A 24541-nucleotide genomic window follows, 5' to 3' on the forward strand; every position below is an offset into this window, starting at 1 on the left:
AGCTACTGTTCCCAGGGCAGTGCCCTTATCCCTTCTTGTGAGGGCTTAGATAGGATATTGGGGCTTTAGAAAGTGAGTATGGTGAGGAGAGGTTATATGTTATTTTAGTTTGAGTCTGTAGCAGTGCTTGAGAATCCATTTCTTCCTTCCTTCCTTCTTCCCTCCCTCCCTCTCTTCCTCCTTCTCTCCCTCCCTTTCCCCTTCTCTCCCTCCCTTCCTCCCAGCCACAATCATTACTTGAGTATCTGTGATGTGCTGGGCAATGTGCTGGTCTAGTGCCATGTGCTAGATGGGAAAACAGCCTCAGAGACACCTAGCAGCTGACCAATTAAACACAAGCAGAATGGTCTATCACAAGGCCTGCTTTCATAAAGCCACATTTTGGACTTTTAGCCATTTTTACCTTTTCTCTCCCGTGTTGAGCCAGCCCAGTAACTTTCCATTCCTAAACTCAGTGGACCTTCCCAAGATGGGAGCTATTGAAAATCTCTTCTTTAATTAAAAAGTTTCCCCTAGGATGAGCATAGGTCTGTGGACATTTCTTTTAACATTAGTCACTGGAGAGGTTTAAGAAATGCATCTGTGGTATCTTGTAAGCTGTTTCACACAACTTTTGTTTCTGTGCACCATCCCCAGCCAGGGCTGTGCTCTGGACCATCGGTGCATGCTAACAGCTTCAAATTCTGAGCTGGGCAATATTGCACTTGTTTGAAACAATAGTGGAGTGCACCGGGAGGCTAATGGGATTCCTTGATATAGAGGCAGGAAATAGTTCAGCCAAATAGTAGAAAAACTACAGTAATAATTTCACATTTGGACACCCCAAGGCTCCTTCTGTTACAGTGTGTCAGGAATTCTTCTGGCTATGCAGTAATGTCTCTTATTTCTTCAGAAAATATGTCCATGAGCTCTTTGAGCCTTTTGATCATACATTATTACAAAGGATTTACATTTTAGTTCTCCTTTTTGATGGAAAATCAAACACAACAAGATCAGGACATAAAAAAGACAGTAGTTTCTCTTTTATGGAAAAGAGGGAAAACATATTGTTTTGGACTTAAAGGTGACACATGAAAAAATGAATCCTTAGCTGTGAGTCTGAATTATGTCAAATGCAACCTTACTGAATGAAGCACTGTAGGGTGAGGGGTAGGGAGGGGCTGCCTTCCTCTCCTGTTCTGGGGGAGAGGGTGTGACTACCTGGCTGGGAATGAAGAACCTCAAAGATGTGAGACCTTGAGGCCCAGCCACACTCTGCCTGTGACATATCTGCCCCTCTCATGCAGGCACTGGTCAGAGAGAGGGACGAAGTCACAGGATAAAGTCTCAAGGAGCCAGTGTCTCAAGAGTACCCAGCAGCAGGCTGAGGAGACCTAGGGCTCTGGAGGAAGTAGATATGTGTTCTAGGAGAGAGCTTCTCTCCCGTGTGAGTCACTCCCAGTGACTTTCCCCAACAGTACCAGGCAGCAGAGGGAGCCCAGCATTCATTCATTTATTTATTCCTTCACCAACAAATACTTATGACTTCAATATTCTGGTGGGTATGCAGGTTTAGATCAAGTCTCTAACTTAATTAGCTAAGGTCATACTTTTATTTTCTCCAGAAGAGAGATGGTCATGCAAATAAACACAGAAGCAGCATTCGTCAGCAGAGCACCCTTGGCCCCTGAGTTGTGGTGAAACACTCTGACTGCAAGGAAATGGTCTGCCAAAATCTGGACTGATCTGGAAACCTCTATTTTTGCCATGTTGCTACCCTTTTTGTCTCACTATCAAGAATTTGAACTGTCAATCTATTTGGTTTCCTTTCAGAGGCTATCATAAATGTCTGCCTCCTGGTTCTTGTTGGCAAGAACTCCCTTCCTCTGGGAGGAGAAAGCAGAATCAGCGTCCAGAAGTCCCAACCGAACAGTACCTCTGCCTCACAGTACCCTATAGTGAGTCAGAATTGGCTTCTCCCGACACTCTTGATGAGCCAGACACCCTGGAGGAGCTTGCAGTCAAAAAGAAAACCAGGAAAACATGCACCTTCTCAGAATGCCCAATCCCAGGAACACCTAATTAAGAAGGGAGATCTCGTCCACAGTAGAGCCCATACTCTGAGCCACACTGCCAGCGGCTTCAGTCTCACTCTGCCACTTACTAGCTTGTGAACTTGTGTGAGTTACTTAGTCTGTGCTCCATTTTTCTTAGCTGTAAAATGGGATTAATAATGACACCTGCCTCACAGAACAGTCCTAAAGATTAAATGTTGATATGTGAAAATGCATAGAATATTGTCTGGTGCATAGTAAACATTACCTTTTGGTATTTTGTGTATATCTACTTGTTTTATATACTATATATACTATATACTATATTTGTTTTATATACTATAGAACCCTCACTCTCTAAAGCAATAGTGTCTGAATTTTTGTTATCTCTCTTTTTTCTCTCTCATTTTGTAAGTGGAGTGCTATCTAAATAACATTGCAGTGGACCTTTAGAAATAACATTCAATAAGGATCATGTTTATATTGGCACACAAAGGGGGTGCCTGGGTGGCTCAGTTGGTTGAGCATCCAACTTTGGCTCAAGTCATGATCCCATGGTCTGTGAGCTCGAGCCCCCCATTGGGCTCTGTGCTGACAACTCGGAGCCTGGAGCCTGCTTCGGATTCTGTGTCTCCCTCTCTCTCTGCCCCTCCCCTATTCATGCTCTGTCTCTCTCTCAAAATTGAATAATTCTTATATCTATATACAAAGGCCAAAGTTCTCTGTGCTGCTCCAGTCCTTGCAAATGGTCCCTGAACCCATGCAGCTGAACAGGTGGGTCCCCCATGATCATGCCATGGTGTTCAGGGACTCAACAAGTACCATCTCCAGTCCTTCTGTCTACAGTTTCATGCTTCTTTCCCTGGATTATTTTTGAAATATGTTGTTCTCTATCTCCTAGATATCTAATGAGAAGAAAAGGGCTAATTAAACTGAGGACCTTATCAGAGCTTGGTGACTTGCTCTGTGGATGGCATCTTGATTTCCCTCTCCATGCCTTCCTTTGAGTCTCTGTTGGGCACATCTTTGGTCATGGCTGGCTGGCACGCCATATCCAGTCTTCCCAGGGCCTCTTCTCAGGGAAACTGAGAATCTTTCTTCCCAACTTGTGGTCAGAGACTCCATCACTCTTTCACAGGGTACATTTCCAGTATTTCAATAATGTGACTTCAAGATATAAACTGGTTAATTGTAAGGAGCTTCCAATCATGTATATGTTTGAGAAGATGGGGAGGGAAATAAGACAGTCAGTTCTTAAAATATTGGTAGCTTGAAATCAGCCATTTTCTGGCATTCCGGGTACATATTACAGATAAGAGAGAACTCTGAGTCAAAAGCAAATCAGAAGGATGCTGTCTCAAGCTGTCTTCTTGAAAGATTGGCTCACTTCTATAGAATCCAAGCTTTTCTACCTCCTAAAACAACAACAGGAAAACCTTTAGATAGTGGGGTTTAAACAAAACAAAACAGATTTTTTCTGAGACAAATAATCTTTGTTGCCCTACTAAACAAGCTTCCCAGGAAACTCCAGCCATATAATTGAGAACAGTCTCCCAGGACCCATGAAGGAAGAGACATTCATTAAAGTACCCAATGGGGGGTAGCTAAATGCCACTATAATTAAGCAAACCTACCTAGAGACATTTACTGGCACATTATTGGTGACAGTCCCTTCCAGAAGGCCTGGGTTAGCCTGAAGGACTCCTGCTCCCAAACCAGACATCCCTGTTGCTCTCTTTCTCTGGGCCAAGCAGTGCACACACATCTTTCCTTTCCCCTTTTACAGTGTCTCATGGAGAGGACAAGCCAGGGGTTGTAGTTGGCTTCTCACTGACCCATATATCATTCTGAAGGCAGGGGACATGGTACAGAATAGCCAAGCAGATGTGAGACCCAGTGTTGGGGCCTGGTGAAGGAAGTGGAATGTTAGCCTGACTCAAAGCAGCTGCTTTGGTTCATGTTGTGCCACCCTCTGTACCCAAGTAGGAGATGCTGGCCAAGACTGCTGGCACAGAGTCCCAGACCTGCGGATATAGCCCTCTTAAGGTTGACCTCACTAACATTAGAATTACCTGGTGCTCTTTTAAAAATGCCGATGTGTAAGATGCAGTTTAGACCAATCACATCAAAGTCGCTGGAGGAGGCAACCAGCCACGAGGGGTGTTGAAATTGCCCCAAGGTTGAGAGCAGCTGACTAAGGAGTGAAGGCAAATGCCCGACACAGAGCCAGCTCATGGTCCTTATTCTGGGGCGGTACAGCCCTGCAGGGGGGGACATTGGGAAACAGGGTAGTTTTGATTATTACAGCAACTGGGGCTGCTGCTGGCATTTAGGGAGTGTGGACCACAGATATTAAAAGCCTCCTGCACTTTGTAGGATAGTTCTTCACAATGATAAATGCCAGATGTCTGAGGTATGTGTGTGCATGCTCATGCATGCACGTCTGCGTTGAACGTGAGAGATACTGATCACACACAGTTCTATCCTTTGTGAGGCAGGGAGATAGCCTGGTCAGTTTCAGTGTGAGACACTGTTGAGGCAGAAGCAAGAGGTAGAGGTTTTCCTTGGAAAATCAATACCCTGCCTACAGAGGCCTCTCTGTGTGATTTGTCTAGGGTGAGAATGCTGGTGTGTGTGTGTGTGTGTGTGTGTGTGTGTGTGTGTGTGTGTGTGTGTATGTGCAGACATGTGTGTGTCTAAAGCAAATGGCAAAAATTCTTCACTATTTCCTCTCAGAATCTTCTTGAATGTTAATGCAAATCATGGCTAGAGAGTTGGGTGGGGTGGTGGAGGAAGAGCTATCTGTGGAAATGGCACCATCTCGGATTGACTAAGGAGGCAACAGCTTCCTACCTTCTTAATCTGGCCAATTCCACGTGGTCCCTTGGTGCCCCAAACAAAAGAAGATGACATGCACTGGCCATCACCATGCTGAGTATGACATACTCATGTGCTCTACTATTACAGGCTAGGAGTCAGCTTTGAATTATAAACGTGTTTTGTCCAAATTTCATCAACCACCTGCCCTGCCTGCCTGGACCTGCTGGTGTTTCTGCAATGCTTCCAGAATCTCTCCTTACTGTACCACCTCACCCTGCACATCACCACAGACATACCTCATCATCACGTGCTGCAGGTCTTCACCATAGCTGGCACATAGGGTGGGGGAGGGGCAGTAAAGCAAAAAGGGTGGCATAGTGAGCTAGACTGAGAATTCAGCCTGTCTCCCTAGACATGCTTCCAGATCTGCCTCATGCGCTGTGGGCAGAGTCCCAGAATTTCAAAGTTCTGATCAAGAGGAGAACCCAGTCTTGCTTAAATCACCATTAGCTGGGTTTCAAAAGTATTTATGAGCCACTCTGTCTGAGGTCACAGAATGCAATGGTAGCTATATGTGGGAATCTGGTGACATGAGAGCCAGCCTAAGGATTCTCAATTTCAGCTATGTTAGAGTCATCTGAGGAAGCTTTTTTTTCTTTTCTTCTTTTTTCTTTTATTTCTTTTTTCTTTTATTTTAATGTTTATTTGTTTGAGAGAGAGAGAGAGAGAGAAAGAAAGAGAGAGAGAGAGAATGAGAGTGCGAGCACGAGGGAGGGGCAAAGAGAGAGGGAGACACAGAATCCAGCATAGAGCCCGATGTGGGGCTTAAACCCACGAACCATGAGATCATGACCTGAGCTGAAGTCGGATGCTTAACCGACTGAGCCACCCAGGTGCCCCTCTGAGGAAGCTTTTATAAAAATACTAGTGTCAGGCTCCCACCTAGACCATTTGATTCAGAATTTATGCCAGGTCCAAGTACATCTAAGCTCTCCAGGTATGAACACTCTAGGGTGACCCTGATCTGCAGAGTTGGCTCACCCAACTTTGAGCTATTGATTCTGCTGATATGAAGGGGGTGTGATGCTCAACCCCAGGTCAGAAGGAGGTCTCTGGAAAAGGAAAGCAGGGGGAAAACAAGGTTAACCCTAAGCTGGAGAGGAGTGTACAACTACAGAGAGTCTGTGCTCTAGAGGTCATCAGATTGCACACAGATGGGTGGAATGACATAGCCTGTTCTTTCAGCCATTCATTCATTTATTTGAGAATTTTTAGAGAGCATGTATAATGAGTAGGGCATGGAGTGGGCTGCCAAGAACATTCCCTGGTCTTAACTAGTACAATCTTGGGAGGACAGTTGTATATTTAGAAAACAAACAAAACCCTTATGCCACCAAGCAGATGTGTTTATATTCAGGGGACTCACGCTCAATTTCAGATGGGAAACAGGGCTTTGGGAGCTTCACAGAGGAACCAGTGATTGAATAGCTTTCTTATTGCCTTTGCAGCCTGACCAAAGTAAATCTAGTCACATTCCAACCCTAAGGTTCTTTTTAGCGTGATAAGGGCAGACACCAAAAAAATGTGAGATGGGTGAGGGCTTGCGAGTTCCCTACAACCTGACTTCCCTGTAACATGGAAGTGAGACTCATACCAAGTCTAGCCATGTGTACAGTTATTTATGAAACAAACACCTATCAGGTAGTAGTCATCCAACAGATAACCTCCTGTTCTGTAAGGTCAGTAAAGTCATGGATCTCTCAGAAAATCAGAATCCTCTTGTAGTCTGTTCAGGCTGTTTTAACAAAATACTAAAGACTGGGTGTCTTATAAACACAGAAGTTTGTATCTTAAGAATTCTGGAGGCTGGAAGTTCAAGATCAGGGTGCCAGCATGGTCAGGGTCTGGTAAAGGTCCTCCTCCAGATCGCAGACTTCTCACTATGTCCTCACGTGGTGGAAGGGGTTAGGGAGCTCTGTGGAGTCTCTTATAAGAACACTAATCCCATTTATGAGGGCTCCACTCTCATGACCTAACCACTTCTCAGAGACCCGACCTCCTACTACTGTCACACTGGGCATTAGGATTTTGTTGGGATGCAAACATCCAGACCATAACACCTCCTAATCAGTGGCTGGAAACAGGACCACTTAGGGATCACAACTCAGGCACCATTCTTAAGGGTGCAGGCAACAGCATAACTAGACTCTTCCACCTCATTCAAGCGAAAGAGGGATGTGTCTCTAAAGCGGTTCGGCCAATCCATATATTTTAAATACTTTTAATTTTTACCAATAAAAACCCATTTCTAACATTTATCATGCTAATTAAGTCACCGTTCTCATAATAAAAGCCTATGTATGCCATCACTTTGCTAATTAACAAAACTTTGGGGATTGACTGATATTTGGACTCCTGAAGCATGGACTGTAGTCTTCTCTGGAGTGTGGCATTTCTGATATATTGCTAGCTGGCCACTTTGGGAATATAGGTCCTTTGTTAAGGCAGTTGACTTCTCTCAGAATCACAGCTTAAGCTAGTTAGCAATTCCATAATGTTGCACTATTTATGCTGGAAAGTATTTTAGAGTGACACCATGAGGAATACTGGTATGTTCTGTTGAATGTTTTATGATTGAATTGTCTATTTAGTCCTGGTCTCCACCCCTGTCCCCATGTTTCTGGAAATTACTCCATCCCCCACCCCCCCGCCATATCCATGATGATATGATCCTACCCTCTCCAGTGATGAACATGGCCAAGTGTAGCCAATTGGCCTCTCTTTCCAGGAAATCGGAAATTGGGACACAAAAGGAGAGGTGGCTAATTTTGGGGTAACTGGGCCCATTTGATGGAAGCCTGGGAACTGAGGGGTGTTTCCTGCCTTGTGTGTCACATGGGAAAACAGAAGCAACCAGTCTGGGAAAGAGAAAGAACAAAACACAAAAAAAGCAGAAAGAGACACACAGAGAAGGAGGGATCCCAGGTTTCCCAAAGCCTTTGATTCCTGGTTTTGGTGGCCATGAAAAGACCTTCCCCAGATCTCCTGTTGTGGGGAGCAAAATTGAGCAATGGCTCCGGCTGTTTCCTATCTGGATGTACCACCACATTAACATCAAAGTCCCTCTTCCACAAGCTGCTCCCTGACAATGACTGTGCACAGCAGGGCCGAAACAGAGGCCCATTCCTGCAAGACACAAGAGTCAACCTGGAAACTTTTGTCCAAAGACTCAACTTGCCCAAGACACTCTTGGAACTGCACTGCAGTCCAAGGCTCTTCCTGCCCAATTGTGTTTCCTTCCTCCTCTCGCCCATGTGTTCTAAGCATGTATCATGGTCCAAAGGCCCTTCCTGTCTTCTCCAGCTTCCTCTTCTACTTCTATTATGGGTATTTCCTCCATTAAACTCTTGTACTATTAATCTCATGTTGGTAACTGCTTCTCAGTGGACCTGTACTAACACACTGGTTCTAGTCTCTTCTTGATACCTGATTATATTCCTCCTCTTATACTCCTAAGCTCCATAGGTTTATTTTCTCAACTCATGTGAATTAACCCTGAGAGGTATGTATTATTATCACCATTTTCCAGATGCGGAATACGTTTCTGAGATTGAGAAGTTTGTCCAGGATCACACACTGGATCACATAGCTTTGAAAGTGGAAAGGTCAGAATTTGAAACCAGAACTTTCAGACTCCAAAGCTCATATATGACTAAGCCACTTAATTCTTCTGGATGTTACATGCTGAATGAGTTCAAAAATTAAAACTATCTGACTTAATACTTAAATTTTGCTTCCTAAACCAAACAAATTAAGTCTCCGACCCCATATATCTGTATTTCTTGGGACATTTTCCTGCACTCAGATAACTCATTGTTCTTTCCTTCCTGACTTTTTTTCCAATCTTTCTTTTTTAAGTTTTTATTTTAATCACATGGTGCTCATCACTACAAGTGCACTCCTTAATCCACATCACCTACTTCACCCATCCCCCCACTTACTATCAGCTCTAGCAGCCATCAGTTTGTTCTCTATGGCTAAGAGTCTGTTTGTTGGTCTCTCTCTCTCTCTCTCTCTCTCTCTCTCTCTCTCTCTCTCTCTCTCTTTCTTCTTTTTGCTCATTTGTTTTATTTCTTAAACTCCACATATGAGTGAAATCACATGGTTTTTGTCTTTCTCTGATGGACTTATTTTACTTAGCATTATACTCTCTAGGTCCATCCATGTCATTGCAAATGGCAAAATTTCATTCTTTTTTATGGCTGGGTAATATATATATAATACACAGACACCACAACTTCTTTATACATTCATCAATCCATGGACACTTGGGCTGCTTTCATATCTTGGCATCTATAAATAATGCTGCTTATAAACATTGGGGTGCATGTATCCCTTTGAATTCGCGTTTTTGTATTCTTTGGGTAAATACCCAGTAGTGTAATTGCTGAATCACAGGGTAGTACTATTTTTAACTTTTTGAAGACTCTCCATACTGTTTTCCACAGTGGTTCCACCGGTTGGCATTCTTACCAATGGTATAAGAGGGTTCCTTTTTCTTCACATCCTCACTAACAACTGTTGTGTCTTGTGTTGTTGATTTTAGCCATTTTGAGAGGTGTGAAGTGATATCTCATTGTAGTTTTGATTTGCGTTTTCATGATGGTAAGTGATGATAAGCATGTTTTCGTGTGTCTATTGGCCATCTGTATTTCTTTGGAGAAAAGTCTGTTCATGTCTTCTGCCCATTTTTAAATTAGATTACTTGTATTTTGGACGTTGAGTTTCACAAGTTATATATTTTTGATAATAACCCTTTTTCTGATACATCATTTACATATACCTTCTCTCATTCTGTAGGTTGCACTTCAGTTTTGTTGACTATATCCTTTGCTTTGCAGAAACTTTTTATTTTGATATAGTCCCAGTAGTTTATTTTTTGTTTCCTTTGCCTCAAGAGATATATCTAGAAAGAAGTTGTTATGGTCAATGTCAGAGGAATTGCTGCCTGTGCTCTCTTCTAGGATTTTTTTTAAAGCAACAAACATTTACTATGTCATATACTTTTTGAGTGTCAGGAATCTTGGAGTACTTTGGCTGTAAGTAGTAGTTAGTAATTCTAGCTGAAGGCCTATCATGAGGTTGCAGTTAAGCTGTTGGCCTGGGCTTCAGTCTCTGACAACTTGACAGGGATTGGAGGATCTACTTCCAAGCTCATTGATGTGACTATTGGCAGAAGTCTTCAGTTTTTTTCTTTTCTTTCTTTCTTTCTTTATTTAAATTTTATTTTTTAAAAAAATTTACATCCAAATTAGTTAGCATATAGTGTAACAATGATTTCAGGAGTAGATTCCTTAGTTCCCCTTACCCATTTGGCCCACCCCCCCCTTCCACAATCCCTCCAGTAACCCTCTCTTTGTTCTCCATATTTAAGAGTCTCTTATGTTTTGCCCCCCTCCCTGTTTTTATATTATTTTTGTTTCCCTTCCCTTGTGTTCATCTGTTCTGTGTCTTAAAGTCCTCATATGAGTGAAGTCATATGATATTTGTCTTTCTCTGACTGACTAATTTCACTTAGCATAATACCCTCTACTTCCATCCACATGGTTGCAAATGGCAAGATTTCATTCTTCTTGATTTCCAAGTAATACTCCATTGTGTATATATATATGTATACACACACACACACACACACACACACACACACACACACACACACCACACTTCTTTATCCATTCATCCATCCATCGATGGACATTTGGGCTTTTTCCATCCTTTGGCTATTGTTGATAGTGCTGCTATAAACATGGGGGTGCATGTGCCCCTTCAAAACAGCACACCTGTATCCCTTGGATAAGTACATAGTAGAGCAATTACTGGGTTGTAGGGTAGTTCTATTTTTAATTTTTTGAGGAACCTCCATACTGTTTTCCAGAGTGGCTGCACCAGCTTGCATTCCCACCAACAATGCAAAAGAGATCCTCTTTCTCTGCATCCTCACCAACATCTGTTGTTGCCTGAGTTGTTCATGTTAGGCACTCTGACAGGTATAAGGGGGTATCTCATTGTGGTTTTGATTTGTATTTCCCTGATGATGAGTGATATTAAACATTTCATGTGTCAGTTGGCCATCTGGATGTCTTCTTTGGAGAAGTGTCTATTCATGTCTTTTGCCCATTTCTTCACTGGATTATTTGTTTTTTGGGTGTTGAGTTTGTAAGTTCTTTACAGATTTTGGATACTAATCCTTTATCTGATATGTCGTTTGCAAATATCTTCTCCCATTCTGTTGGTTGCCTTTTAGTTTTGCTGATTGTTTCCTTCTCTGTGCAGAAGCTTTTTATTTTGATGCGGGCCCAGTAGTTCATTTTTGCTTTGGTTTCCCTTGCCTCCAGAGACGTGTTGAGTAAGAAGTTGCTGTGGCCAAGATCAAAGTGGTTTTTGCCTGCTTTCTCCTCAAGAATTTTGATGGCTTCCTGCCTTACATTGAGGTCTTTCATCCATTTTGAGTTTATTTTTGTGTATGGTGTAAGAAAGTGGTTCAGGTTCATTCTTCTGCATGTTGCTGTCCAGTTTTCCCAGCACCACTTGCTGAAGAGACCGTCTTTATTCCATTGGATATTCTTTCCTGCTTTGTCAAAGATGAGTTGGCCATATGTTTGTGGGTCCATCTTTGGGTTCTCTATTCTGTTCCATTGATCTGAGTGTCTGTTCTTGTGCCAGTACCATACTGTTTTGGTGATTACAGCTGTGTAGTATAGCTTGAAGTCTGGGATTGTGATGCCTCCTGCTTTGGTTTTCTTTTTCAAGATTGCTTTGGCTATTTGGGGTCTTTTCTGGTTCCATACACATTTTAGGATTGTTTGTTCTTGCTCTGTGAAGAATGCTGGTGTTATTTTGATAGGAATTGCATTGAATATATAGATTGATTTGGGTAGTATCAACATTTTCACAATATTTGTTCTTCCTATCCAGGAGCATGGAATGTTTTTCCACTTTTTTATGTCTTTTTCAATTTCTTTCATAAGCTTTCTACAGTTTTCAGTGTATAGATTTCTCACCTCTTTGGTTAGATTTATTCCTAGGTATTTTATGGTTTTTGGTGCAACTGTAAATGGGATCGATTCCTTGATTTCTCTTTCTGTAGCTTCATTGTTGGTGTACAGGAATGCAACCAATTTCTATGCACTGATTTTATATCCTGAATCTTTGCTGAATTCATGAATCAGTTCTAGAAGTTTTTTGGTGAAATCTTTTGGGTTTTCCATATAGAGTACCATGTCATCTGCGAAGAGTGAAAGTTTGACCTCCTCCTGGACGATTTGGATGCCTTTTATTTCTTTGTGTTGTGTGACTGCAGAGGCTAAGACTTCCAATACTATGTTGAATAACAGTGGTGAGAGTGGACATCCCTATCTTGGTCCTGACCTTAGGGGGAAAGCTCTCAGGTTTTCCCCTTTGAGGATGATATTAGTGTTGGGTCGTTCATATATGGCTTTTATGATCTCAAGGTATGCTCCTTTTATCCACTTTCTTGAGGGTTTTTATCAAGAAAGATGCTGTATTTTGTCACATGCTTTCTCTGCATCTATTGAGAGGATCATATGGTTCTTGTCCTTCCTTTTATTGATGCTATGAATCATGTTAATTGTTTTATAGATATTGAACCAACCCTGCATCCCAGGTATAAATCCCACCTGGTCGTGGTGAATAATATTTTAATGTATTGTTGTATCTGGTTGGCCAACATCTTGGGGATTTTTGCATCCATGTTCATCAGGGAAATTGGTCAGTACTTCTGCTTTTTAGTGGGGTCTCTGTCTGGTTTTGGAATCAAGGTGATGCTGGCTTCATAGAAGAGTTTGGAAGTTTTCCTTCCATTTATATTTTTTGGAACAGCTTCAAGAGAATAGGTGTTAACTCTTCCTTAAATGTTTGGAAAGATTCCCCTGGAAAGCCATCTGGCCCTGGACTCTTGTTTTTTTGGGAGATTTTTGATTATTAATTCGATTTCCTTATTGGTTATGGGTCTGTTCAAATTTTCTATTTCTTCCTGTTTCAGTTTTGGTAGTGTATATGTTTCTAGGAATTTGTCCATTTCTTCCAGATTGCCCATTATAATTGCTGATAATATTCTCTTATTGTTTTATTTCTGCTGTGTTGGTTGTGATCTCTCCTCTTTCATTCTTGATTTTACTCATTTGGGTCCTTTCCTTTTTCTTCTTGATCAAACTGGCTAGTGGTTTTTCAATTTTGTTAATACTTTCAAAGAACCAGCTTCTGGTTTCATTGACCTGTTTTTTGTTTCGATAGCATTAATTTTTGCTCTAATCTTTATTATTTCCTGTCTTCTGCTTGTTTTGGGTTTTATTTGCTCTTCTTTTTCCAGCTCTTTAGGGCATAAGGTTAGGTTGTGTGTCTGAGATCTTTATTCCTTCTTTAGGAAGGCCTGGATTGCTATATACTTTCCTCTTATGACCACCTTTGCTGCATCCCAGAGGTTTGGGGCTGTAGTGTTATCATTTTCATTGGCTTCCATATACTTTTTCATTTCCTCTTTAACTTATTGGTTGGTCTATTCACTCCCTTAGTAGGATATTCTTTAGTCTCCAAGTATTTATTACCTTTCCAAATTTTTCTTTTGGTTGATTTCGAGTTTCATAACATTGTGGGTCTGAATATATGCACGTTATGATCTTGATCTTTTTGTACTTGCTGAGGGATGATTTGTGTCCCAGTATGTGGGACACATAGTCTGGAGAATGTTCCATGTGCACTGGAGAAGAATGTATATTCCACTGCTTTAGGATGAAATGTTCTGAATATATGTTAAGTCCATCTGGTCCAATGTGTCATTCAAAGCCATTGTTTCCTTGTTGATTTTTTGATTAGATGATCTGTCCATTGCTGTGAGTGGGGTGTTGAAGTCTCCTACTATTATGGTATCACTATCAGTGTGTTTCTTTTTGTTTGTGATTAATTGATATATATATTTCGTTGCCTCCACATTTAGCCCATAAATGTTTACAATTGTTAGGTTCTCTTGGCAGAGGGACCCCTTCATTATGATATAATGATTTTCTTCATCTCTTGATATAGTCTTTATTTTAAAGTCTAGATTGTCTGATTTTAGAATGGCTACTCTGGCTTTCTTTTGTTGACCATTAGCATGATAGATAGTTCTCCATCCCTTACTTTCAATCTGAAGGTGTCTTTAGGTCTAAAGTGGGTCTCTTGTAAACAGCATATAGATGGATCTTGTATTCTTATCCATTCTGTTACCCTATGTCTTTTGATTGGAGCATTGAGTCCATTGACATTTAGAGTGAGTACTGAAAGATATGAATTTACTGCCATTATGTTGCTTGTAGAGTTGGAATTTCTGGTGGTGTTGTCTGGTCCTTTCTTATCTTTGTTGCTTTTGGTTTTTATTGATTGATTGATTGATTGATTGATTCATTCATTCATTCTTTCATCTTTTCTCCCCTTAGAGAGTCACCCTTAAAATTTCTTGCAGGACTGGGTTAGTGGTCACAAACTCCTTTAGTTTTTGTTTGTCTGGGAAACTTTTTATCTCTCCTTCTATTTTGAATGACAGCCTTGCTGGATAAAGAATTCTTGGCTGCATATTTTTCTGATGTTGAATATCAGCATGTTGAATATATCCTGCCATTCTTTTCTGGCCCGCCAAGTTTCTGTGGATAGGTCTGCTGCAAACCTGATCTGTCTTCCCTTGTATGTTAGGGACTTTTTTTCCCTTGGTGCTTTCATGATTCTCTCCTTGCCTGAGTGTTTTGTGACTTTGATTATGATATGCCTTGCTGATGGTCGGTTTTTGTTGAATCTAATGGGAGTCCTCTGTGCTTCCTGGATTTTGATGTATGTGTCTCTCCCCAGGTTAGGAAAGTTTTCTGCTATGATTTGCTCACATAACCCTTCTGTCCCTATTTCTCTCTCTTCCTCTTCTGGGACCCCTATGATTCTGATGTTATTCCTTTTTAATGAGCCACTGATTTCTCTAATTCTTAAATTGTGCTCTTTTGCCTTAGTCTCCCTCTTTTTTCCTGCTTCATTATCCTCCAGAAGTTTGTCCTCTATATCGCTGATTCTCTGTTCTACCTAATGCATCCTTTCTGCGGTGGCATCCATTTGAGATTGCAGCTCAGTTATAGCATTTTTTATTTCATCCTGACTAGATTTTACTTCTTTTATATCCACAGAAAGGGATTCTAATGTATTTTCAGCTCCAGCTAGTATTCTTATTATTGTGATTCTAAATTCTGGTTCAGACATCTTGCTTGTATCTGTGTTGGTTAGGTCCCTGGCTGTCGTTTCTTCCTGCTCTTTCTTTTGGAGTGAATTCTTTTGTTTCATCATTTTGAAGGAAGAAAAGGAATTAACGAGGTAGAAAAAAGTAAAATAAAAAAAAATTTAAATAAAAAAATATTAAAATTTAAAAATTAAAAACAAACACATACACATAAAAAATTGAATAAATGATGGTATTTCCTAGGTGTGTTTTGGTCTGGGTGTTGAAAGTGGCTTGATAGATTAGAGAAAAAATGGGGGGAAAAGAAGAAAAAAAGGAAATTATTTGAAAATTTAAAAAAATGAATACCCTAAAATAGGCTAAAATGAAATGATAAAAGTAAACTAGAATTTGAAAAAAATTTACACAAAAGTAAAAAATATAGTAGAAAAGAAATAAAAGAAATATATTTTTAATAAAAATTGAAAATAAAAATGGGGGCACCTTGGTGGGTCAGTTGGTTAAGCACCCAACTTTGGCTCAGGTCATGGTCTCATAGTTTGTGAGCTTGAGCCCTGTGTTGGGCTCTGTGCTGACATTGCAGAGCCTGGAGCCTGCTTCAGAATCTATGTGTCCCTCTCTCTCTGTCCCTCCCCTGCTCAGTCTCTGTCTCTCTCAAAAATAAGTAAAACTAAAAAAATTTTAGAAAATAAAAATGAATTTTTCTCTTTGTGTATTCAAGAAAAAGGAAAGAAATGAAAAAGAAAGAAGGAAGAAAGAAAATTGAATAGTTGGACCTGCTAACAGATTGCAATACAACTGAAATTACTTCATTTTCCCCTAGAGGTCAAACTATGAACTGCTTTTAGTCCATAAACTAAGCAGGTGGTGAGACTTCTGTTGTTGAAGAGGGAGGTTGGCCCAGTTGGGTGGGGCTTAGTGTAATGGCTCTGTTATCCACTAGATGGTGCTGCTAGCCTACTGGGGTAGATTCTTGCGGCGCTTGTAGGTGCGTATGTGCATGCGTGGGAGCGGTGAAAATGGCGTCACCCAGCTACCCAGTCTCTAGTATCGGAACTCTGTTCTCCCCAATCAGCAGTTGTGCACCCATCCTTCGTCTTTGCTTTCTGTCTGCTCCCTGCTTCTATGCTGTCTGTGACCAAGCCCCAGGCAGCACCTGCCTCCTGAGTTTTGTCTCAGATGCGGCTGCCTTTCTCGGCCCCCCCACTTCTGAGGGACTGTGACTTTGACCTGCTCCGCCCCTCTGTGGAGGGTCTCACTGAGCAATGGCCGGGTGCCACTGCACCCAGGAATGCTTGCAGGACCGTGTTGCTGCCAATGTTTAGAGACTGCAGCCAGGTGCCAGCCTGCTCCAGAAAAAGTTTGTGAGAGTGTAGCAGCAGAGCCGCAGGGATTATGGAAAATCACAACACACATCTGGCACTGGGCTTTACCCTCAATGACCTTATTCCAGCACCAGCAAATGTGGCCGTTCTCTGGGGTCTGCTGGGCCCAGGTGGCCTCACAGCCTCTACCAAATGTCCTTCCAGCAGTGGAACCACATCTCCCGTTTTGGCCCTAGAACCTCCCGGACCTCACTCTGCTCCTGGGGATTTGCCTTTCCTACCAGAACACCACCAGGTATTGAGGTGTGGAGTTTCAGACTGCACTCCCCCTTTTTACAGTTTTAATGGAATTTAAACCCTCTCCTTTCTCCTTTCTCCCTTTTTAGTTCAGTCCCTGTGGCTGTTTCCAATTTTCCACTTTCTCTCCAGCTACTTTTCGGGAGAGGTGATTTGACTGTATTCTTTCCCCCATCTCCATCATCTCTCTGCCTGAAAAAGTGGCTCCTTGTCCTCCATGCCTTTTCTTTCCCCGAGTTCACCTCTCCATGTCGCGTACCTGCTGAATTCTGTGGTTCAGGTTTTGCAGATTGTTGTGTTAATCCTCAGATCAGTTTTCTAAGTGTGCAGGATGGTTTAGTGTTTGGCTGTATTTCATGGACATGAGACACACAAAAAACTTCCATGCTGTTCTGCCATCTTGGCTCCTCCTCTTCTAGAATTTTTATGGTTTCAGGTCTCACATTTAGGTCTTTAATCCATTTTGAATTTATTTTTGTGCATGATGTAAGAAAGTGGTCCAGTTTCATTCTTTTGTATGTGGCTGTCCAGTTTTCCCAACACCATTTGTTGAAGACAGCTTTTTTCCCATTGACTAGTCTTTCCTGCTTTCCTGCTTTGTTGACCATTGACGATAAAATTGTGGAGTTATTTCTGGATTTTCTATTCTGTTCTATTGATCTATATGTCTGTTTTTGTGCCGGTACTGTACTGTTTTGGTTACTATAGCTTTGTAATATAATTTGAATGCAGAATTGTGATGCCTCCAGCTTTGCTTTTCTTTTTCAAGATTGCTTTGGCTATTCAGGGTCTTTTGTGGCTCCATAGAGATTTTAGGATTGTTTGTTCTAGCTCTTTGAAAGATGCTGGTGGTATTTTGATATGGATTGCATTAAATGTTTAGATTGCTTTTGGTAATATGGACATTTAAACAATATTTGTTCTTACAATTCGTGAGATTGAGTGTCTTTCCATTTCTTTGTGTTGTCTTCACCACTGTTTCTTTCACCACTGTTTTATAGTTTTCAGAGTACAGGTTTTTCATATCTTTAGTTAAGTTTATTTCTAGGTATCTTATTTTTGGTGCAGTTGTAAATGGAATTGTTTTCTTTTATTTTTTTTAAGTTTATTTATTTTGAGAGAGAAAGAGAAAGTGGATGAGGGGCAGAGAGAGGGGAGAGAAAGGATGCCTAGCATGCTCTGTGCTGTCAGCATGGAGTCTGATGTGGGGCTCAATCCATGAATTGTGAGATCATGACCTGAGCTGAAATCAAGAGCCAGAAGCTTAACAGACTGAGCTACCAGGGTGCCCCTGAAATTGTTTTCTTAATTTCTCTTTCTGCTTCTTTATTTTTTGTTTATAGAAATGAAACAGATTTCTGTATGTTGATTTTGTATCCTGCAACTTTACAGAATTTATTTATCAGTCCTAGAATTTTTTCACAAGAGTCTTGGTTGTTCTATGTATAGTATTATGTCATCTGCAAATAGTGAAAATTTTACTTGTTCATTACCAATTTGGATACCTACTATTTCTTTTTGTTGTCTGATTGCTGTGGCCTAGGTTTTCCAGTAATATGTTGAATAAAAATGGTGAGAGTGGAGATCCTTGTCTTGCTCCTGGCCTTAGGGGGAAGCTCTCAGTTTTTCCCCACAGAGTATGATGTTAGCTGTGGGTTTTTCATTGATGGCCTTTGTTATGTTGAGGTATGTTCCTCCTAAACCTACTTTGTTGAAGGATTTTTATCATAAATTGATGTTGTACTTTGTCAAATGCTTTTTCTGCATCTTTTGAAATGATCTTATGGTTCTTATCCTTTCTTTTATTGATGTGATGTATCATATTAATTGATTTGTGAATATTGAACCACTTTTGCATTCCAGGAATAAATCCTACTTGATTGTGGTGAATGATTTTTTAAAATATATTGTTATATATATATAATATGTAACATATAGTATATAATATATATATATTTGGTTTGCTAATTTTTTTTGCTAATATTTTTTGGTTTGCTAATATTTTTTTTGAGGATTTTGGCATTGATGTTCATCAGAGATATTGGCCTATATATATATATATATATATATATATATATATATATATATATATAATTTTTTTTTTGGTGTCTTTGTTTTTGTATCAGGATAGTGCTGGCCTCATAGAATGAATTTGGAAGTTTTCCTTCCCTTTCTATTTTTGGAATAATTTGAAAAGAATATGTATTAACTCTTCTTTAACGTCTGATGGAATTTGCCTGTGAAGCCATCTGGTCTTGGATTCTTGTTTATTGCAAGTTTTTTTGATACTGACTCTGTTTGCTTGTTATTGGTCTGTTCAAATTTTATTTTTATTCCTGTTTCACTTTTGGTAGGTTATATGTTTCTAGGGATATATACATTTCTTCCACTTTGTCCAATTTGTTGGCATACGGTTTTTTAAAAAAATTTAATGTTTATTATTTATTTTTGAGAGAGAGAGAGACAGAGTGAGAGTGGGGGAGTGGCAGAGAGAGACAGAGAGAGAGAGTGAAACACAGAATCTGAAGCAGCTCCAGGGTCCAAGCTGTTGGCACAGAGCCCAACATGGGGCTCAAACTCACGAACCGCAAGATCATGACCTGAGCTGAAGTCAGATACTTAACAAACTGAGCCACCCAGGTGCCCCAGCATATAGTTTTTCATAATATTCTCTTATAACTGTTGTATTTCTGCGGTATTGGTTGTTATTCCTCCTCTCTCGTTTGTGATTTTTTTACTTGAGTCTTTTTTCTTTTTTTTCTTGATAAGTCTGGCTAGAGGTTTATCAGTTTTATTGATTTTTTTTTCAAAGAATCAGCTCCTGGTTTTATTGATGTGTTCTATTGTTGTTGGTTTTTTTTTTTTTTTAGTTTCTATATAATTTATTTCTACTCTAATATTTATTATTTCCTTTCTTCTGCTGTTTTTAGGTTTTGTTTGGTATACTTTTTCTAGCACCTCGAGGTGTAGGATTAGGTTGTTTATTTGAGATTTTTCTTGCTTTTTGGAGTAGGCCTGTATTACTATAAACATCCCTCTTAGAAGTGCACTTGCTGCATCCCAAAGTTTTGAACCACTGTGTTTTCATTTCAATTTGTTTCATGTAATTTTTTATTTCTTCTTTTATTTCCTGGTTGACCCTTTAATTGCTTAGCAGCATGTTATTTGGCCTCCATGTATTGGGTTTTCTAGCTTTTTGTCTTGTGGTTGACTTTTAGTTTCATAGCATTGTGGTCAGAAAAGATGCATGGTATGACTATGATCTCTTTGAATTTGTTGAGGCTTGTTTTGTGGCCTAATATGTGATCTGTTCTGGAGAATGTTCCATGTGCACTTGAAAAGAATGTGTATTCTACTGTTTTAGGATAGAATGTTTTGCATATAACCAGGTGTTAAATTCATCTGGTCTAGTGTGACATTCAAAGCCATTGTTTCCTTTTGATATTCTGTTTAGTGATCTAGTCCATTGATGTAAGCGGGGTGTTAAAGTCCCCTAGTATTATTTTATTACTATCAATTATTTCCTTTATGTTTGTGATTAGCTGTTTTTTTTGTATTTAGTGCTTTCATGTTTGGTACATAAATATTAAGAATTGTTATATCTTCTTATTGGATTGCCCCTTTCATGATTATATGGTGTCCTTCTTTGTCTCTTGTTATAATCTGTGTTTTAAAGTCCATTTGTTTGGTATAAATATTGCTACTCCAGCTTTTTTTTTGATATCCATTTGCATGATAAGTGATTTTCCATCCCCTTACTTTCAAACAGATGTGTTTAGGTCTAAAATGAGTCTCTTGTAGGCAGTGTATAGACAGGTCTGTTTTTTTTTTAATCCATTCTTTCACCCTATGTCTTTTGATTGGAGCATTTAGTACCTTTACATGCCAAGTAATTATTGATAGATATGTATTTATTGCCCTTTTATTACTTATTTTGTGGTTGTTTCTGAAGATTTTCTCTGATCCTTTCTTTTCTTCCTCTATTTCATGGTTTTCTGTGTTGTTTTTTTTTTAATGGTATATTTGGATTTCTTTCTATTTACTCTTTGCATGTTTATTAGTGGTTTTTGATTTGTGGTTACCATTAGGTTTGTATATAACGTTTTCTGCAGATAGCAGTCTATACTAAGTTGATGGTCCTTTAAGTTTGAAATCATTCTTTACTCTTTCCTCCCCATATTTTTAGTATATGGTGTCATATTTTACGTCTGCATTCCGTGAGTTTTTTGACTGATTTTTTTAGGTAAATGTTCATTTTTACTGATTTTGTGGTTTTTTGCACTCATACAGTCATTTTTGGTCCTTCCTTGCCCCTCAGTGAGTCCCCTTTAGTGTTTCTTGCAGGGCTGGTTTACTGATCATGAACTCCTTTAGTGTTTGTTTGTCTGGGAAACTCTCTGTCTTTCCTTCTATTCTAAATCATAGTCTTTCTGGATAGATTAAGAGCCTTGGCTATAGGCTTTTCCCATTCAGCACTTTGAATGTATCATGCCACTCCTTTCTGGCTTGGAAAGTTTCTGCTTAAAGATTCACTGACAGCCTCCTAGGGTTTATTTTGTATGTAACTGTCTCCTTTTGTCCTGCTGCTTTTAATATTTTTTCTTTATCACTATATTTAGCCATTTTAATTATAATATGTCTTGGTATGGATTTGCTTTTTAAAAAAAATTTTTTTTTCAATATTTATTTATTTTTGGGACAGAGAGAGACAGAGCATGAACGGGGGAGGGGCAGAGAGAGAGGGAGACACAGAATCGGAAACAGGCTCCAGGCTCTGAGCCATCAGCCCAGAGCCTGATGCGGGGCTCGAACTCACGGACCGCGAGATCGTGACCTGGCTGAAGTCGGACGCTTAACCGACTGCGCCACCCAGGCGCCCCTGGATTTGCTTTTTTTTAATTTTATTGAGGGTTTTCTGTGCCTCCTAGATCTGGATATCTGTTACCTTTCCTAGATTAGGGAAGTTTTAGGTATTATTTCTTCAAATAAATTCCCTGCTCCCTTTTCTGTCTTCTTCTGGGACTCCTATAATACAAATGTTATTACATTTGGTGGAGTCACTGAGTTCCCTAAGTCTTTTCTTGTTTTGTACAATTCTTTTTTTCTCTTGTTAAGTTTGATTACTTTCCATTACTCTGTCTTCTAGGTCATTAATTTGTTCCTCTGCTTCTTCCAGCCTGCTGTTCATTCCATCAAGTGTGTTTCTCATTTCATTTATTGAGCCCTTTCTCTCTATTCTATTATTTCTATCTCCATGTTAATGGTTTTACTGATGTCCTCCACTCTTTTCTCAAGTCCAGTGAGTATCTTTATGATCATTGCTTCAAATTCTCCATCAGGCATGTAACTTATATCTATTTTACTTAGGTCTCTGGCTGTGGCCTTGTTCTGTTCTTTTATTTGGGACAAATTCCTCTGTCATCTCACTTTATCTAAGTCTCTGTGCCTTTCTCTGTGTTAGGAAAGTCAGCTATGTCTCCTGTTCTTCACTTGATCTTAGCCAAAAGGCCAAGAAGCGATTATGTCTCCTGTTCTTGAGGGAATGGCTTTATGAAGAAGAGGTCCTATAGTGCTCTGCAGTATTATGTCTCTTGTTCCCCAAGGCCTGGCCATTCCAGGAGTTATCTCCAATGTGTGCTGCACGTGCTCTGCTATTGTGCCCTGGTGACTTTATCCTTCAGGTCAGTTGTCTGCAGAGGCTCTCTTTGCCTGTTGTGGGTAGTGTTTGGTCCCTGGCTTGAATGTTGCATGTTTTAACTAAGTGTGCTCTGGTCTGCTTGTGAAATGTGACCTGTCACCATTGCCACTGCCACTGGAACTGAGGCTTTGCACAACTCCAGGTCAGGAGATGCAGTGTTGGCAGGGATTTGGGTTGTTCTTCTGGGGGAGGGTGCCTGTGGCACTGGGACTGAGGCAAGTGTGATTGGGAAGAACGGCTCTTCTGGAGTGTGGAGAGTAGGGCTTGCTGTAAGCAAGTTAAGTAGCAAGTGTGGATGTTGGACTGGTTCCTGCAGGTGGCACTGTGTTTATGGTGAGGGCTGGGGGATGGAAATGGTGCCTGCCAGTTCCTTTGTTTCCAAAAGGGTTTCTCCATGAATGCTGCCTCTATGGGACACACTCTGAGATGAGAAACTAACCTCCACACTATGTGCCCCAGATGCTCTTCAGATTTCTGTTTCCACACTGTATGTTCATGGCTTTCACCTGCCTTCTCTCTAGGAGAAGCCTCAATGTTCTCTGAGTTTTCCCAGAGCCAAGTATGCTGACCTTTAAAATTCTAGGGTTTAAGCCCCACTGGTTGCAAGAACTCATGAAATTTGAGCCCCCTTGCTTTCTGAGCCAATTGCCACAGGGATTCACTTTCCCAGTGCATTCCCCTATGCATTAATCTGCCTATCACCCTTCTCTGTGACTGTGCCTCCCTCCCTACCACAGTAGCCATGATCCATTTCTCTCCCAAATTGCATCTCTGCACTTTCTACTGTATTTAATGTGGTCTCTTCTCTACCTTTAGTTGTGGAATTTGTTCTGCCAGTCTTCAGATTGATTTCTTGGGTATTTAAGATTATTTGATAGTTATCTAGTTGTATTCATGGGATGAGGTGAGCCTAGGGTCCTTCTACTCTGCCACTATCTTCCCCCTCTCCTCTTCCTTCCTAACTCTTAACATTGAAATATTCCCTAATCCCTTTAAACTCTGCACTTGAAGCAGGTGCCATTTGGAGGTTACAAGATAATCATCTTCATTCCTATTGCAAACAAGAAAAGGTAACACTTTCAGATTTAATGGCTACCATCTCTCTGCTATCTCTACAAATAGGCCTTATTCCCATTGGTGTCAAAGGTACAGGAGGCAGAACAAATTATACCTTGCAAGGGGACAGACATGGTACAAAATGCAAAAGGAATTACAAAGAGACTTTTTATGTGTTCTGCAACTCTGAGTCAGGAGAGATTTGGTGGCTCTCTCTACAATATTTAAAAATATAGATAAAAGAAACAGAACCCAGGTAAATAGTTTGACAGATTACCAAGAAATTCTATATTTCTGAACCACTGAAGCAAGGTTTTTACTCCCTTTAAATAGTCCAAATTGGGTGATAGAAAGTGTGAATCCCCATCTGGGGACAAAGTACAGAATTAACACAGCTATGACAGTCAAGCCATAGCTGTCCCTTTCTTGGGAGAATTGTCCTAGGTCAAATATAAGCTGCCTACCTGGGACATAATGCTCCTCTTCAAGTCCTGTTTCTTAGCATACAGCCAAGAACTAACTGACTTGGGGGGACAGAAGACTGGTCCTCTTGCCCCACGTGAGTGCTGGTTTTATGGTGTGTTTTGTGTTCGAGCTCTCCATGGTATCATACTGAAGCCAGACTCTGACGGAGATCATACACTTACTTAGCTCCTTTCTCTGACTTGTCCTGCTTGTCTCATTCCCCATAGGAGAGTCCTCCCCCAGTAAATCCCACCTATAAGAATCCTTGTCTTAGGCTCTGCCTCCAAGGAACATATTCTAATATAATGGCTTATAGGAGTTTTATTTTGGAAGAACTAGAATGCAAGCTAGTGTCTTAGATACTTTCTTGAACCATTGGTAATGTTAGAGAACATTGTGGATGGTGGGAGATCTTGAGGGAAAAGGGAGAGAAATGGATGGTGAAAACTGAGGGAAGAAGGTGAAGAAAACAATTCCTGACTGATTAAAACTTTGTAGCAGATTCCCAAGAACCTATGAAAATGAATGTCACTTTTCCAACATGTCCTCAAACTGGAAGATGAGGTATTTTGAGGAT

At 40.4% G+C, this 24541-nt stretch overlaps 1 long non-coding RNA gene across 2 annotated transcripts in view; it reads left to right on the top strand.

The window, feature by feature from the left end:
* The window catches only part of LOC123383903, a 185826-nt gene that overhangs the window by 58403 nt on the left and 102882 nt on the right, over nucleotides 1-24541 (top strand). Inside the window, exon 3 of one of the 2 annotated variants that reach the window (XR_006594277.1) lies at nucleotides 1605-2307. The exons of the other annotated variant lie outside the window; for it this stretch is intronic. This is a non-coding gene — a long non-coding RNA (uncharacterized LOC123383903). Of the gene's footprint in view, nucleotides 1-1604; nucleotides 2308-24541 lie in introns of those variants that run through there. 2 annotated transcript variants of the gene reach the window in all.

Source organism: Felis catus, chromosome A2 (genome assembly GCF_018350175.1).
Source record: "Felis catus isolate Fca126 chromosome A2, F.catus_Fca126_mat1.0, whole genome shotgun sequence".
Lineage (NCBI taxonomy): Eukaryota > Metazoa > Chordata > Mammalia > Carnivora > Felidae > Felis > Felis catus.